Source organism: Protopterus annectens, chromosome 11.part0 (assembly GCF_019279795.1).
Source record: "Protopterus annectens isolate FY-2018-M chromosome 11.part0, PAN1.0, whole genome shotgun sequence".
NCBI lineage: Eukaryota > Metazoa > Chordata > Ceratodontiformes > Protopteridae > Protopterus > Protopterus annectens.
The window spans coordinates 863,156,870-863,174,742 of record NC_056745.1 but is presented as its reverse complement, the minus strand read 5'-3'; the positions used below and the strand labels follow the sequence as shown (position 1 = coordinate 863,174,742).

The 17,873-nt window shown below is 41.1% G+C and overlaps 1 protein-coding gene across 5 annotated transcripts in view; it reads right to left on the bottom strand.

Moving 5' to 3' along the window:
• The window catches only part of SLC16A7 (solute carrier family 16 member 7), a 1,124,843-nt gene that overhangs the window by 927,089 nt on the left and 179,881 nt on the right, over positions 1 to 17,873 (bottom strand). The window contains exon 3 of one of the 5 annotated variants that reach the window (XM_044088278.1): positions 145 to 195. The exons of the other annotated variants lie outside the window; for them this stretch is intronic. The gene's annotated coding sequence lies outside the window, so the exon portion shown is untranslated. The remainder of the gene's footprint in view (positions 1 to 144; positions 196 to 17,873) is intronic. 5 annotated transcript variants of the gene reach the window in all.

The following is a 17,873-nucleotide window of genomic DNA, read 5'->3' as shown; positions in this document are numbered from 1 at the left end:
GGGGGGAATGAAGGTTGCCACAGTGATAAGCTCAGTTTGGAGTTGTCAGCCAAGTTCTTGTTGAGCATGCAGTTAATGCAGATATAGTGGAGTATATGTCGTACCCCCCTCTCTTACTGTTAAATGTGATGATGTTGCTCTTACCTCTTGCTTAACTTATTTCAGGACCGTCAGGAACCCAGCGATGTATGCCTCCTGCAGATAGTAAGCCAAATAAATTTATGTCAGTACTGCAGATCAGTTTAAAGAAATATCATAATATGTCATTTTAGGCCTGCTGTGTGTACAGCTGTACTGTCTGTAATAGTGGGCAGCACTGTTAGTTGTTTAGCATATATTACACCAGAGTAGATCAGGTATTAATGTATGCCGTTGTTTCTTCCTTATCACAGGTGATCATGACAGTGGGAGTGTGGGCCTTGTGCCACCTGATGTCAGTGTCTCATCAAACACTGATGATGATGGTGGTGAAACTGAGGCACAGTTAGAGGGTGCACAGGTTGAATCTGACACAGAGGTTGATATCCAGCCACTCCCTTCATTTTCCACTAGACACAGCCAGAAGGCCTATTGAACCCAGGGCTTTCTGAACCACTTTCAGAGAAACACACCACTACACCAACTCAACTCTATGCTACCCAGTCCACTGAGCCCACAGATATTGCACAGGTGAAGGGCAAGGACATTGATAAGGGAAGTGTGGCTACTATGGTTTCAGTGGCTGTTGAGTCTGGATTTAGCCCAAGTGTGGGTGAGGTGCCACACATGAGGGTTGATAGGGGTGCTCCCAGAGGCGGTCTGCTGTCCCTCCTCCAACTGGTACAGGTGTCTCTTCCTGAGTCACTCAATGTATGTTTATGGCCATCATGGAGGCACAGGCATGTTCAGAAAGGTAAAATTAAATAAAATGCACCAAGTTAACACACAAACATACGTTTATTCAAACCAAAAATAAAAATAAAAATGGTTAGCACTTTCACAACTACACTAGTTGCTTCATCAGACACAGTAGTTTAACCTAATAAAGCTTACATAGAAGATGCAATAAAGTCAGCTGACAATCCAGTAGTCACATGTTCCAATGCTTATAAATGTGTAACATTAAATATACGTAAATGTAAATATACATAAAAACATAAATAAATATGCATTAATATACTAATAAACGGTTAAAACATTACTATAAATATATATAAAATACTTAGTTAAAATTTTGAGTTTATGACTTCATATCCTTCAGAAAATATAACAATGCAAAATCTGTCATTCTAGCAACTTTTTACTTTTATAGAGACAATATTTAAAATCTAAACAAAAAGAATACGAATGACTCAGGGTAAAAACAAGGTGCATAAAACAGATACGCAAAATGTAATAAAATACTTAAAGAAATATAATAATATAATAATTCTAGTGCTTTGATGGTCTGGCTTTTAAAAAAGGTTTTAAGGAACTATTTCCATTCAAGCCAGGATATTTCTCAGCATTCAACTTAAGAATCCATTTTTGTTCTATGCTTTCTGTAGTATTTTCTAAGTCACCTCCCCGTATATTTGAGAGGACATGTTGAATAACAAAAAACTTAGAGTATGAGATGAATCAGTTTTTCTACATGATTTGCCAGTGCACTTGTCTCTTTACAATTATTTAAATCTCTAACATGCTCAAGGATCCTATCTTTCAGGACCCTATTAGTTTTTCCCTATATAATATGCAAAACATTTTTGACAGAAACAAAAATACACAACATCAGCAGTCCTATAATCAGCATAGCTATAACTGGTTATAGTAAATTTATGTAGAGGATGAATAAATGTTTTGTTGCTATGAATATATTTACATGCGGTACAACGTCTGCATGGAAAAGTACCAACATGTGTAGAAAAATCAAATCTATTAGGTTCTGTTCTATAATATAAATGTTGTTTTAAAGACTTGTTATTCCTGAAAGAAAATAACAGAGTTTCACTGATTATATTAGCCAACTCTGGTACTTGAAGTAAATGCCAATTTCTCTTTATAATCTTTGTATATTCATTAACATTGCTAGAATATTGAAAAACTGCTCTAAAATAATTAGTGTCTGAAGTATGAGTACTTCTGTCTTCTCTATCTGTCATAGTTGTAAAATAAGGTCTGCATCTGCTACTTCTTAATTTCCATGCTTCAGTGATAGTCTTGTCTATCTCTACTGTCGCATAGCCCCTATCTAAAAACTCTAACTTCAGATTTGCAAGGGCTGCTTTAGCATCATCATCCTTATTATGTAGGCATAGAACTCTAAATACCTGTCCTTTGTGTATATTTCTAGGAATATGCCTGGGATGCATACTTGTTTAATGTAACAATGCATTCTTCCTAGTAGGTTTTTGGTAAATGCTACTAATAATTTCATTACAATCAGATTTTCTGACTTTAACATCAAGAAAGTCAATTTCTAAATCTGAGCTATTAAAAGTAAATCTTAAAACTCAGTAGTACTATGTAAATAATCTATTAAATTCTTCAGTTCATTGTCATTTCCGTTCCATAACATAAAAACATCATCAACAGAACGGACATACCACAACACTTGTGCAAAAAAGGGGTTACTATCAGTAAATATAGAAAGTTGTTCCCAGCACACCAATGCCAAGTTGGCGTAGCTATTTACACATGCACTGCCCATAGCTAACCTTTTGCAAATAAAATTCATTTTCAAATACACATACATTATTTTCTAAAATAATCTCCAAAAGACTACATATTAACTGAATTTTATTATTGTCACAACATCTATTCACTGTTAAAAAATCTCTAACGTTGCCTATTCCCCATAAATTAGGTGTACAAGTAAACAACGATTCTATGTCCATGGTAACAAAAATGAAGTTATCTCCCTGTCCTAGAGTCATTATTCTATTATGTAGACACTCTAAAAACATCTTAGCATCTCGAAGAATAGTGTATCATTCATCTAAAAAAACATGTAAAGTTCCTTCTACAAAAATGGATAATGGCTCAGTGCACCAGCCAGTTCCGGATACAATAGGTCTCATGGGTGGAATAACAGCATTTTTATGCATTTTCGGTAAACCATGAATTTTTGGTATAACAGGGTTCTCAGTAGTAAAATATTTAAATTAATGATTCATCAATCAAATTAGTAATTAAAAGATCAAAAAATTAAAAAAGACACCCTATCTATAATTCCATTGACCATCGTTCTGTTAATACATTGATATACTTGTGTATTCAATAACAAATTTCTCATTTGAGAAATATAAAGGTCTCTGCCCAGTATTACAATACCCCCACCCTTGTCAGCTTGTTTAACCTGTACAGAACGCATATTCTTTAGTTGCTGCAAAGCTCTATATTCATCATTAGACAAATTGCAAAACCTGTTTTTAGTTGTCTGCATATCCAATTCTCTAAAGCCAGTCTCACAAACATCTATGAAAGTTTGTATCCCTGGTGGAAACACAGGAACAAAAGTACTAGGTCTTTTATAAATGGTAACAATGTCACTTGTTTGAACCGGAAACATAGTTTTTAAAGTAAGGCTTCTGCCCAATAGTCTTAAATCTTTCAGCATTTCTGCTGAATCTGCTTTCTCAGCAGGAATAAATGTTAATCCTTACTTAAAAGGGCAATTTGTTCTTTACTTAAAACAATGGAGGAAATATTTGTTACCAAACCTGTATTCATGTTCTTCTCCGTTTCATTAACTGCATGTTCTCTTCCTGGTGTTGATTCCTTACCTGTTTCCTTGACTGTGACATACTCCTCGACCGTATTTTGTAAGGTAGGGAAGTGTGGCTACTGTGGTTTCAGTGGCTGTTGAGTCTGGATTTAGCCCAAGTGTGGGTGTGGTGCCACACATGAGGGTTGATAGGGGTGCTCCCAGAGGTGGTCTGATGTCCCTCCTTCAACTGGTACAGGTGTCTCTTCCTGAGTCACTCAATGTATGTTTATGGCCATCATGGAGGCACAGGCATGTTCAGAAAGGTGCTCCTGACAAATGCTAAGAATTGTGGAGGTGGCAGAGGCTGACATGCATGATGGCCTCCACTGTTGCCAGTTCACTGGATCAGATGAATGACATGTACCAAGGGGTGTGAGGGGAATGACATCCATGTGGGTGTAGGTCAGCCACATCTGCTGATAGCCATTGTGGCTATGCTCAATCACACTCCCATAGTGTCAGTAGTTCCACTGGTCTATCAGTGAGTGTTCTGTCCATGCACAGATGTGGCAGGCAATGGGGTCATTGTCCTGGGCATTCCCGTGAAGGGAGCATGTCCAGCAGACATCAGTTATGCTCAGGCAGCAGCACTGCACTGACCTTGGGTGTGGAGGTGACAGTACAATTCCTGGCAGAGCCAGTTCTCATGGTTGGTGGCAACAACGATGAAATGCCAACTCTAACATACACAACTTACACCTGTCTGACATTGCAAGATGTACAGCTAGCACTGAGTTTGGCTGTGTTCATGCAAACTCTCATACACTACTGTCACATGGAGGACACCTACAGACACACACACACAACTGTTGCATGGTTCAGCCTGTCTGCTTCCCTTTCTTACTCACACATACTCACCAACCTTTTGTGTCAGCCTAGGCCTCCTGCCCCCCCCCCCCCACAACACACACAACACGCTGTGCAAGTGATGATAACCATGCCATATACCTATTTTCTCTCTTTTGGATTCAGGGATACAAAATCTTTGTGTCTGATGCATAGGCTCCGTAGCTACATTAGTGCCTAGTATGTGTATTTGTGTTTTTGAACTGATAATTGTACCTGCCGCTTATATTTGCCTTGTCAAGTTATACAGTGGATAGCATCACCGTGTCAATACTTTCTAGTGTATTCTCTTGCAAGGGTAGTTAAGTCAAGAACTGCAATGTGTATAATTACTGCCTAACTTTTTTCTTTAATGATTTTCCAGTACATACATATGGTGCACATCATAAGACACACAATCACATTCAGATCTCAGGACTGCATGACAGCACTGTAGACAATCTCATCTGAACAGTAATACAGTATAATGCTCTCTTTTGCATGAACCTCACCAGACCCATTCAGCAGATGGACAGACCACATGTCTTTCTCATCAAGATAACACAGGGCCTACTAGCCATGCCGTGATGTATATGGATAGATTAAAACACATGTCACTGTAATCTGTCTGGTACCAGATTACATTGTAACTGTTATTCTTAGCCTGTTAGTTTTGGTTTAAGTACTTGAGCTTCAGGCCAGTTGTTTTACATTAAGAAGGTTTGTTGTCTAAATTCTTGTGGTAGGATAGTGTAGCCTACACCCTTCTAAGCTGGGAATTGCTGATTAAGGCTTATTGTGCCTGTTATTTTAAGTGTCTTTGTTCTGGTTTAAGCACTTGGGTTCCAGACTAGTTATTTCACACTAGAAAGGTTTGTGGTCTACACTCTTGTGGGAATATTCTACTGAACTGCTGCTTTATTTAAACTTTTTTTTTCTATTGTGACTACGATTTTCTGCACTTTGAATTTCTATTACTTCTGCATTTTATAGCATAGCCTATATTCAGGATTGCAGAATCTAGACTGTTTGGTATCATTTGAGCACTAAAACCAGCTATCTTACATTAAGAAGGCCCCTCTGTAGCCTTGCAGCAGAAGTTCATAGGTTCATAGGTAGGTACTAAGTGGTAAGCATGCATTTGGTCGGCCGGTGGATGGCCGACCGAAAAATGTTCGAAAGCAGTGCGGTGACTTTGCATAATTGTAAATGCAATTATGTTGAAATGCAAAACACCCCCCCCCCTTTTGACCCATGGTAGCATTTGTTTAGGTGGTAGAGTGGTCGGGAATGTTGAATTCAGAATTTTTTATGACATTCTGACCATTCGGCACCTAGAAATGTGACATTCTGGTTCGGAAAAAACAACGTTCGCCATTTGGTCATGCGACCAAAGGCATGTATTCTGTACTAAGCTATCGGCCTATGGTCTATGTAAGCCTAGCCAATAAGGTTCCCTGGCTTTCACCACCCATGGATGCTATTTACCTGTGCCCCTGTCTAGCAGGGCCACCAATGTGCTGCCCGGGGTGATCTTCCTATTGCCCATCCAATCATGAAGATTTTTCTTGAAGAGTGCTAGTGATGAACTCTGCTTGACATAGATAGGTAGTTTGTTCCAGAATATGGGAAGTCTCTGGGACAGGAATCTATCCCTCCAGCATCTTGTGTTAATTGTGGTGATGAGGTTTAGGTCTCTAGAATGTGTGGCTCAGAGAGATTGGGATTTCTTTAGGTGTAGCATGTCTAGCAGCTCAGTGTTTGACATAGCTTTGTATATTAGGCAGAGAGAGTAGGCGATATGCTACGCAGTAAAGCCAGAGTTTTTGATGCGGTCAACTTAGGGTTGAGTCCCATAATCCACTTTGTGAGGTATTTTTGTGGCCTTTCTAGCTGCTGCAGATGCCTTGTAAGGTACATTCCAAATGGGGTGTTGTACTCTATAATGGGTCTGATGACAGCTGAGTAGAGGGGGAAAATTACTTCTTTTTTCCTGGATGAGAACCCTTTCTTGATGAGGTGTGCTATGTGGAAGGATTTCCTGACTACTGTGGCGATGTGATTATCAAAGGAGAGGCTACTGTCCACTAGAGTCATGAGGTCTCTTATCACACCTTCGATGTTAAGTGGGCTGCCGCATATGTGGTAGTCCATGGGTACAGAGTTTTTACCACAGGGGATGACAATGCATTTTTTGGCATTGAGCTTGATGCCATGGCTCTAACACCAGGTATCAGTCTCGGTGAGACCCTTTTGCAGGATGTCCACGTCATTTGGGGAATAGACTATGGCACCCAATTTGCAGTCATCTGCAAACTTTGTTAGCCAAAGGCCCTCTGTGTTGGCCTGTACTTCAGAGAAGTAGATCCAAACAGGAGGGGACCCAAGACTGAACCCTGTGGTACTCCACTTGTCACAGGTTTGGAGTCAGATTTGAAGTCTGCAATTTTTACAGTGTGGGTTCTGTCTGTGAGCCAGTTGGTGACCCCATCTTGTGACGTACGGATTTATATCCAGCTTGGTAAGTTTATTTATGATACCAATATGGGAGATGGTGTCAAAATCCTTGGTGAGGTCGAGATAGGCTGTGTGGGCTGCCTTAGTCTCGTCCACGGCTTTGGTGACTGTTTCAAAGAAGTCATCCAGATTCAGGAGACATGATCTGCCCTTCACAAATCTGAACTCGGTGGGGTCCAGAGTTTGGAGGTTACCAATATCCTTGTTTATGAGTTACATGATAATATGCTCCATGGCCTTGCAGGCCAGGCTTGTCAGGCTAATAGAGCGATAATTCCTGGGGTCCATGGTGGCTCCCCCTTTGTGGAGTGGTACAACTGTTTCTATGTGCCATTCAGTGGGTACAATGCCTGTAAAGAGGCTATAATTAAACATGGTGCTTAGGTGGGGGACTAGTTTGTTCTGAAGCTCATGTAGAACGCAGCCAGGGATATTGTCCAGTCCCATGGATACTGTGTTCTTGGCTTTTGATAGCACAGTTTTCACCTGTTCAGTTGTGATTGCAGGGACACTGCATTCTTCCGGTATGGATATGGGCCCTTTAGGAGGTGAGGGGGGTAAAGTTGGCACTGATCCTATCAGCCAGGATGTTGGTAATATCAGTTGGTTCCATGAATTTTGTGCCATTGTGCTGTAGCTCAGAGCAGATCTGCATGTTGCTATTGCGATTCTTGACATAGCTGTAAAATGCTTTGTAGATGTCCTTAGAGTCAGTGGCAATCTTGTTTTCATAGTTCACTTAGGAGGATTTTATGATAGATCTCAGCTTCTTCCTGAGGATGACCAGGGAGCTCCTCCACTTGTGGGATTTTATTCTCTTTTGCACCAGTTTCTTCCTTCTGTTGTAAAGTTTGTTAATAGCAGAGGACCACCAGATTGGTTTCATTTTTTTAGAAGACTGTGCCTTGGTTCTATTAGGGATGGCACGATCCATGCACCTGTGTAGGTCCTTATAGAGTGCATTTGTGTAAGATTTGGCAGTGGTAGCTGTATTGTCCATCTGCATGAGTGTTGTGAAATTGGTGACTTCTGCCTTAAGTAGCATGAAGTTGGCTTTGGAGAAGTTTTTTTACTGTGGTTTCCTTAGTGGGGGTGGGTGGGATGGGGATATATATCTAGGGTGATTAGTTTATGGTTGGATCGGACCAACGAGGAGCTAACTTCAGGTGTGGAGCACCTGTCACTCATTTTGGTAAGTACTAGGTCTAAGATATTTTTGCCCCTGGTAGGGGTGTGGACAAGATGATCCAGGGCATTGGAATTTATGAATTCTAGGAAAGGTTGAGGAAAGGAGTTAGTACAAGAGTAGTTTTCTCAGTTAATAGTGGGGTAGGGGTAGTTGAAATATCCCAATATTAGGGTGTTTGGTTGGACCCTGATATTCTCTATTATGTCAAGAAAAGAGGAGTGGGAATCCTGGGGCATGGTGGATGATATGTGTCAAGCTATAATATGGATTGCAGTTTTGCACAGAGTTAGTTGCACTTGCATAATTTCAGATGAATTATGTTGGGCAACTAGCCTGGAGGTGTGGTTTTCCTTACTGAATATGGACACACCTCCACCATTGGTGTTTTGGTCCTGGTTTGATGGTCGAAAGGTATGGTATGAGTTATATCCTGGTAATGCAGGGGTGCTCTCTGGAGCCTTGAACCAGGTTTCAGTCACTGCACAGATATTGATATTCTCCATTTTAAACAGTGCCTCGAGTGAGTGCATTTTAGCATTGAATATAATTACCTTCAGTTTTTGCTTGCCTGTATCAGTTATGGTGGTGGTTTTGTTTTTTGAGCTTTGCCTAAAAAAGGCACTATAGGGGTGGCAAGAGCCTTAGCCAGTATCCAGAATCCCAGGGGAGACAGGTGCAGGCCATTTCTGGCAAAGCATTGTGGCCTGTCAACCATGTCATCCCAGGCAGACAAATGCTGGATCCCCTTTGACTGACACCAGAAGTTTAGCCAATTGTTGAAGTCAATCATTTTGTCTTTGTATTGTGGTATAATTCTGGGCAAATGTAGAATGCTACTCAGGGCTAGGGTCATACCTGCCTGGATTACAAGATCAGCCAAGGACCCACCTGAGTTAGGGATTCCTGGAATAAGGCTCAATCTTGTGCTTGCCATTTGTTTACTTTTTTAAAATAATTTAACTTTGCTTGTACTTCAACGTCATGTTTGGGCATGTTTACACTCAGTTTACTGGAGCTGCTCAGAGATTGCACTGCTGCACTGTGAACAATTCAGTTGTGCATTGTGAAGAATTGACACAGTTTTCTGTTTTTTTGTTTTACAGCAAAGCCTGGCCCAACTAACCCACACCCCACTAGTTACTAAAGTATATACCTGCCATAATGGACGGACAGTTTCTTACCATTTTTCCAGCCAGCCAGATTGACATGGGCATCCTGAGGCAATGCAGCGACTGCCTCATGTACACTGACAACCAGTTACTTCTAAAACAAACAAATACACCATGTGAGAGCTGTCAGCACACACACTTCACCTCTTGCACACAACAAGCTCACAACACATAAACCCATATATGTGGAAGTACTCACTAGAAGCCTGCCTAAAGATCAGAGACATCCCAAGCGCAAAGCTGGTGCACACACTGCAGACCTAACAGAATTCAGTACACATAATAATAGACACAACACTGTCTCAGCCAATACGCCCCTAAGGCAAAACACCTGAAAACCAAATGTCTTGGTCATAGGTGACTCCAAAATGAGACCCACAGATCTCCCCCTCACCAGACTGGACAAGAGGGAGGTCATGGCTAGCTGCCTATCAGGTGCCAGGATCCATCAGATCATGCACACAGTCAAGTCTCTCAACAAGGACCATTATGACTCTGTCATGGTCCATATTGGAGTAAATGACTTGAGATATACCTCAGTGGACTATATGAAGACAGACATAACTGAGCTCTCAGATTATGTGTCCCAGGCAGGTATGTCCCTAGCCCTAAGCAGCATTCTACCTTCACCCAAGATGATGTCTCAATATAAGCAAAAAATGATTGACTTTAACAATTGGCTTAGCTTCTGATGTCAATCCAAGGGGATCCAGTATCTGTCAGCCTGGGAAGATATGTTCGACAGCTCACACTGCTTTGCCAAAGATGATCTTCACCTGTCACATCTTGGCTTTCAATTACTGGCAAAGGTACTTGCCTCTCCCATAGTGCCTTTTTTAGGCAATTTCATAACAACGAAATTCCAAACATAAAAAATAAAATCCACTAGGGACAAAGTCAAGGTTATGCTGCTTAATGCAAGGAGTGTAAATCAGAACCTGCATTCACTCTAAGCACTCCTTACCCTGTAAGATGCCGATGTCTGTGCAATCACAGAGACATGGTTCAAGGCCACAGAGAGCCTCCCAGCCATGCAAGGCTACAATGCCTTCCATACATTCAGACCTCAAATGGAGTGTGAAAGAACCAAAGGCAGAGGTGTATACATCTTCATTAAAGACAAATACTCCTCAAGACTGGTCAAACAGTACAATTCCCTAGCGTTACTCCATGTTCAACTAACTGTAGGTAAAAAACCCTTCCATATCATTGTTAGCTATAGGTCCGCCACCATGAACCATGTGAACCACTCTGCCTACCTGGACCTACTTGATTCACTCACTATACAGCCAAACACCTTGGTCATGGGTGATTTCAACTATCCTTCCATCGACTGGGAGTCATATGAGCACAAACACAACACATTCGCCCTAAGTTTCCTGGACTTTGTTAATACAAATGCCCTGGAATAGATACCACAAGGGTCGTGAATATTCTGGACTTAGTACTCACCAACACAGGGTGTCTCTGCATTGCCCCTTGTGTGTTGCCTTCCCTGGTAAGGTCTGATCATAATTCAGTCTCATTTGAATTAATGATCATACCTGACCCCTCTCAAGAGCAAAAAGGATGAACATTTTCTCCAAAGCAAACTATAGCCTCCTAAGCAATGCCATAAATAGTTGCAAACCCCCTGCTACCACTGTCAACAATGACTGCTATGCAGAGGTGTACACAATGGCCTACACAAAGACCTCTACAAATGGATAGACTCATCTGTACCTGAACGGATCAAAACAAGGTCCTTAAAAACAGCAAGCCACCCTGATAGGCTTCAAGCATAAATAGGTTATACAACAAGTGGAAGAAACTAATGTCTAGGAACAAGAGAGAACTGACTCAGCAGAGGAAGGACATCCTCCACAGCTTGAACAAGCAAATTAGATATCTTGTAAAGTCCTCTAAAGTCAATTAAGAAGCGAAACTAGCATCCCTAGCTAGATAATCATAAGGCCTTCTTTAGCTACTTCAGAAATCTAAAAGGGAAGACTCAACTTTGTGCTGAACTCATAGTGTACATTTTCACTCATACCCTGAGGACATCACCACCCTGCTAGCAGACAGATTTGGTGCAAACTTTATCCCCCTGTCTCCACCAGACATACCCCAAAGCATACCTGTCACCGGTCCTCTACCTAGTATTTCCAAAGAGCAGGTCATATCCACAGTCTCCTCAGCCAAAAACACAGCCTCTATGGGATTGGATAACATCCAAGGCTGCCTACTAAATGGTCTAAAACATGACCTAGTGGAACAACTTGACACTCTCTTCAACCACAGTCTAAGTACTGGCTTTGTCCCAGCAGAGTGGAAAACAGCAACAGTAATTTCCTTACACAAAGGGGGTCCATCAATCAACCCTGGGAACTATAGACCCATAAGAGTAACCAGCCTTATCTGCAAGGCCATGGACAGAATCATCATGGACCTTATCAACAAAGACATAGGTGACCTTCAAACTCTTGACCCGACCCAATTTGGCTTTGTTAAGGGTAGATCATGCTTATTAAACCTGGTGGACTTCTTCAAGAATGTTGCCAAAGCCCTGAATGAAGGCAAAACAGTACATAAAGCCTATCTTGACTTAGCCAAAGCTTTTGCCGCACTCTTCCACTCAGGCATCATTGAGAAACTCACACAGCTGGGAATTAACCCATATTTCACTAGATGGGTAGACAACTGGCTTACCGACAGAATGCATACAGTCAAAGTCGGGGAATCCACCTCTACCAGCAGACCTGTTACCACTGGTGTATCACAAGGATCTGTACTGGACCGGCTACTGTTTGGAATCTGTTTCTCAGAAGTTCAGACAAAAACAGATGTCTTGTAGCTGACCAAGTATGCCAATGACTGCAAACTGGGTGCAATCATTGAGTCCTCTAGTGAAACTGACATACTACAAAAAGGGCTTGCACAGAAAAATAATTGGTGCCAAAGCCACTGACTTAAACTAAACACAAAAAAGCATAGGTTCATAGTTGTGTACTAGGCTAATGGCCCTGGAGCCTATATAAGCCTAGCCCAAGAAGATTCCCTGGCATCATGCCACCCAAAGTTAGTTCCTAGTGCCCCTGTCAAGCAAGGCCACTGAAGTGATCCCCAGGGTGAACTTTCTATTGCCCATCCACTCATCAAGATTTATTTTAAAGAGGGCCAGTGAAGTGCTCTGCTTGACGTGAATGGGAACTTTGTTCCAGAGTATGGGGAGTCTCTGGGTTAGAAACCTATCCCTCCAGCATGTTCTGTTTATTGTGGTAATGAGGTTTAGGTCCCTGGAGCGTATGGTCAGAGGGATTGGGATTTCTTTAGGTGTAGCATATCTAGCAGCTCTGGGTCAGACATGGCTTTGTAGGTCAAGCAGAGATTGCCTCTAAGTAGGCGATAAGAGACAGAGTATAACTGGAGTTTTTTTTTAGTCTGTCCATATACGACATGTCTAAGGCCCAAGATCCTCTTAGTGAGGTATTTTTGTGGCCTTTCCAGTTGTTGTACGTGTCTAGTGAGGTACAAACCAATGAGCCATTGTATTCTATAATAGATCTAATGAGGGACAAGTAGTGAGGGATTATTACCCCTTTCAACAAAGGGGAAGTCCCTGAAATTACAATATTAACAGTACCCCCCATTAGCTCAAACCCTGTGTTGAGAGATTTGGGAACACAGGTTGATAGCAACCTTAACTTCGATCACCATGTGTCCACAGTTGTAAGGAAGGCCTTCTATGTTGCACATTTCATAAGTAAGGGCATCGCATCCAGAGGTAAGGATGTTATAACTCCCTGTACTCATCCCTCCTCAGACCACTAACAGAGTACAATGCTCCCTTCTGTATGTACCTCACCAGACACCTGCAACAGCTGGGGAGATCTAAGAGGCTTTTCACCAAGACAATTCATGGCTTTCAACACAAGTTCTCCATGAACAGACAGAAGGCCTTGTCACTGTACTCTGCTTTTTATAGGCTGCTGAGAGTCAACTTGTGCTTGGCCTACAGAGCAGTCTCAGACCCTGCCCTAATGGAAATGCTGCACATTTGCAAGTTACATGGGACAAGATTCCCTCACTCTAGGAGACCTTAACCTAGCCTACAACATGCAACAGGACATGCTGGAGAGACAGACATGCCTCCTAGAGACTGACATTCCTCTGAAACAAACTCCCAATTCACTTAAAAACAGAGCTCCTCAATGACCCTCTTTAAGTGTAACTTAGACAACTTGGAGGTATCACCTATGTCCCTCTTGGATAAGGGCAGTCAGTGCTAATCATAGACTTGCTCTGCAAATATAGACAATACAACTTGGTCAATAATGGAACTAGGGTGTAACATTGCTAGGCGTATAAAGGCCCTAGAGCTAATAACCTAGTAAACTCCAATAAACCTATGAACCTAAAGTGACATCTGCCTGGGCTCCAAGCCAGTGCTTGATCATGCCCTGGTGGGATGATTGCATATGTAATAATCTGATATAGCCAATGACATCAGCACTGTCTGTTGAGCATATGCTAATCACAGTATCCCATATGCTGGTGTAAAATGCTGTCTTTAATGTCAAGTAACAGTTCACATACACACCCCCAGTTGACTGCAGTGAGAATAAACCCCCTTCCTATCTAAGTACACAGACTACAAAACACAGTACTTTACACAAGCACCACAGCACAAGTCTGACTTTTGCATGTCTGCAGGTCAACTTATAGTAGATGACATTAGCAAACTATGTGGTAGACAAGAGTTTGGGAGGCCTGCCTGAAATGGATGTGTAGGCTTGTGTAAGTATAAAAAATACTAGCAAGCCAAGCCATTGGAGAAATAACTGTAGAATAGCACATATACCATGCTAATTAGAGACATACACACACACACACACACACACACACACACACACACACACACACACACACACACACACACACACACACACACATAAACACATACACACACACACACACACACACCAACACCAAACTGACTGCAGTGAGAAGAGAATCTGTACTCATCTAAGTGCACAGACTACAGAACACAGTACTTTATGCAAACACAATGGCACACATCTGACTATGGCTTTTACATGGCTCCAGGTCAGCTTATAGTGGATGGCATCAGCTGAAATTAATGTGTAGGCAGCTGCAAGTATCAAAATAGTGGCAAGCCATGACATTGGAAAAGTAACTGTAGGATAGCACTTCTACTTTGCTGAATAGAGGCACACACATACCAAGCTAGTTGTAGTGACAACAGAACCCTTACCTAAGTGCATAGACTACAGAACATAGTACACAGGTGCAAGTATTAAAATATTGGCAAGCCGTGCTATTAGAGAAGTAACTGTAGCATAATGCACCTACTCTGCTGAGTAGAGACCCCCACACAGTTTACTGCAGTGAGAAAAGTGCACAGACTACAGAACACAGTACTCTATGCAAGCACCATGGCACAAGTCTGACTTTTACATGGCTGCAAATCAGCTTATAGTGGATGACATCAGTAGTACATGTTGGAGAAAAGGTTGAAGACCTGCCTGAAATGGATCTGTAGGCAGAAGCAAGCATCAAAATGCTGTCAATTTATGGCACAGGGGCAGTAACTGCAGGATACACACTAGCTCTTCTGGATAGATACACACACACATACACAGTTGACTGCAGTGAGAACAGAACCCCTACCTATCTAAGTACACAGATTACAGAACTCAGTACTTTACACAAACACCACAGCACAAGTCTGACTTTTACATGGCTGCAGGTGAACTTATAGTAGATGACATCAGCAAGCCATATGGATGACAACAAGTTAGGAGGCCTGCACAGACACATAGATTTATAGATTCATATGAGTTCAGCAGCCTAACAGTACTAGGGTGTGTAGAAGCCTAGCTGCATAAAATCACAAATACCCTTACTAAGCATAGTTGGATGTTTGAGTTTAGCAGAGCAAGGTTGTCAGCACCACTGACTGGTCCTCTCCACGAGGGAGCACACAACATGATATATTACACTTCGTAGTATGGTTGATATATGGGAGTAAAAAATACTGAGACCCCAGGGTGGCTCTGCTTGGGGGGGCAACACATGTATGTATTGTGAATATATAACATATACTTAGAATGTGCCCTCAATTTGCAATGTTTCCATATGTACTTTTATGTCATACAAAGTAAATTGACAATAAACACCAATTAGAAAGCATCATATATAGAGTTCCATAGCACAGTGAGCAGCAGATTTGAGCGGCGGTTAACAAAGTGTACATGCATATGAATTAAACTGTCTGGCATAGGTACGCAGTGTGTAAACTCAAGTCACATTAATAGCATCTGCCAAGCAAAATGTAACAGTGGAAAGTAATTTCAAGTATAGACAGTTGTGTGTGTATGTTTTATACAAACATTAAAGCTATGCTGGTCAAGATAGCAGGAATACATTCACAGAACTATAGTACACAGTATACCCACAGTCATACATTTGATCATAAATTTAATAATACACATATTACTCTATCAGTAAAAATAAATACTATATGGAATATGGTGTATTTAAACCCAAGACCGTGTGTATGGCAGTTCTACACTTACACCTGTTACCACAAGAATGTGGAGGAAACAGTTGTCTATGTTGCACTGTACTGCTGTACATTGCAATGTCACAGTGGTAAAACAAAGGTTGCACACTCTGTACTAGAACCCTGTACCATCTGCACTCCAGGCTGGGTTTTAATGATGGCCAAGGACATTAACTGAATGTATCCAGTTTCAGTTTTTGGCTGTTTGCTTCCTAGGTGGTCCACCATGCTTTGTGCAAACAGATAAACACAGCCATTCCCCGCTTCCACTGTTTACTATATCCAGTGCATGATGCAAAAAATGAAATTAAAATGGGAAGAATGAGCAAAAAACATAGTAAAGCACACATATAAGTAAAATAAGTGTCTGCTGTCAAATGTTAAGGTAGTTTCTGTAGAAATCCACCACTATTTACTTCATTACTCCACCCAGTTAAGAAATACAAGGATATGCAATAATATTATTAAAGAATACATTCTAGGTTCAAGACTTGCCTTATAAATGCAGCAGTTGACACAATTTTATTTCAGGCCTAGAATTTCATTGTCTGTACTCTCATGGTATTGAATTATGCAGGACAAAAACTGAATGTAGGCTACATGGATGTTTTACAGCTTGTTGAATAGTTCCACTGTACAGAAAATCACCTGCTTATGCTGTAATTAGCACCTATGAAAAACATCTGCTGCTTTACTGACTATATCAACTCTGTTGTTGCTCATTAGTGTGTGATGTGCATTTGTGTGCCACTATGTGCACCGATGCTGAAATAAGATAAACATGTGATCTTGTTATTACTTTTCTCTGTTCCTGTGATACTGCACAAACATGCAGTCAAAACGTGAAGGAAAGGTTACAGACCCTGTACTAGAACCCAGAACCTTCTATACTCTAGCCCTACACATACGCATGCTGCCACAAGAACAGTTAAGTGAAAAGCACCCAGAAACCTACCATTCATTCCTACATTTCCCATGGTTGTGCTAAGTGCTGCATCATGCAAACAATGACAACAAATAAACCAGAAATTTTGACTCAAAGCGGACAAAAGACAATACACTTTAGCAAACAATAAAGAGGATGAAACAGAACTTGTGAATTGTGCAATGCTTACATGCACTTGTACACTTCACAGATCTACATCTACAGCTCTGTAAGTGTAACATGACACACACCCCGATGTCATCATTCACTGCTGACATGCATTCAACGCGAACACTTTGGAAATGCTTGCATGAAGTGAACAACCCTATAAGGTTACAGTTTTTTGGGATTTAGCAATTCTAATGAGTTTTGACCTCATTTGCATCTTCACTGTGTTGGCATCCCCAAATCTACATGGTTGGTAACTGTGTAGGCAAGATAACTGAAGGGGAGCCCAATGTTGTAAACTCAAGGGAGGGTATAACTGCAGTATATATTTCTGCACAGAGGAATGCTGGTTTTGAATAGTATGTTTCATGGGGTTTACACTTGTAGAGGTCTATATTAGTTATTAGTGCATTGTTCATCTGGGTCTATATCATGATGTCAAACGATAAAAACAGCGAATGCTCTTTTATCGAACACTGAAAACTGAAAGCCATAAATATCAAACACACAGAATAGCATTTTTTCCCCAGGGAAAAAAAATCACTGCTCTACCAAAAAAAAAAAATCCTAACACAAAATTTAACTTAAATATACCAACCAAAATAAACTAAAATACACCAACTCCAAGATCACACCACAGTGGAGAAAATGGCAAAGTACCAAAAATGACCCAGTAATCGCTGTTCCATGTGTTTGGCATTCAGTGCTTTTGACTTTTAGTATTCGATAAAAGAGTGTTTGCTCTTTTTATCATTTGATTTTGTAATATAGACCCGTTCATTTAGGGG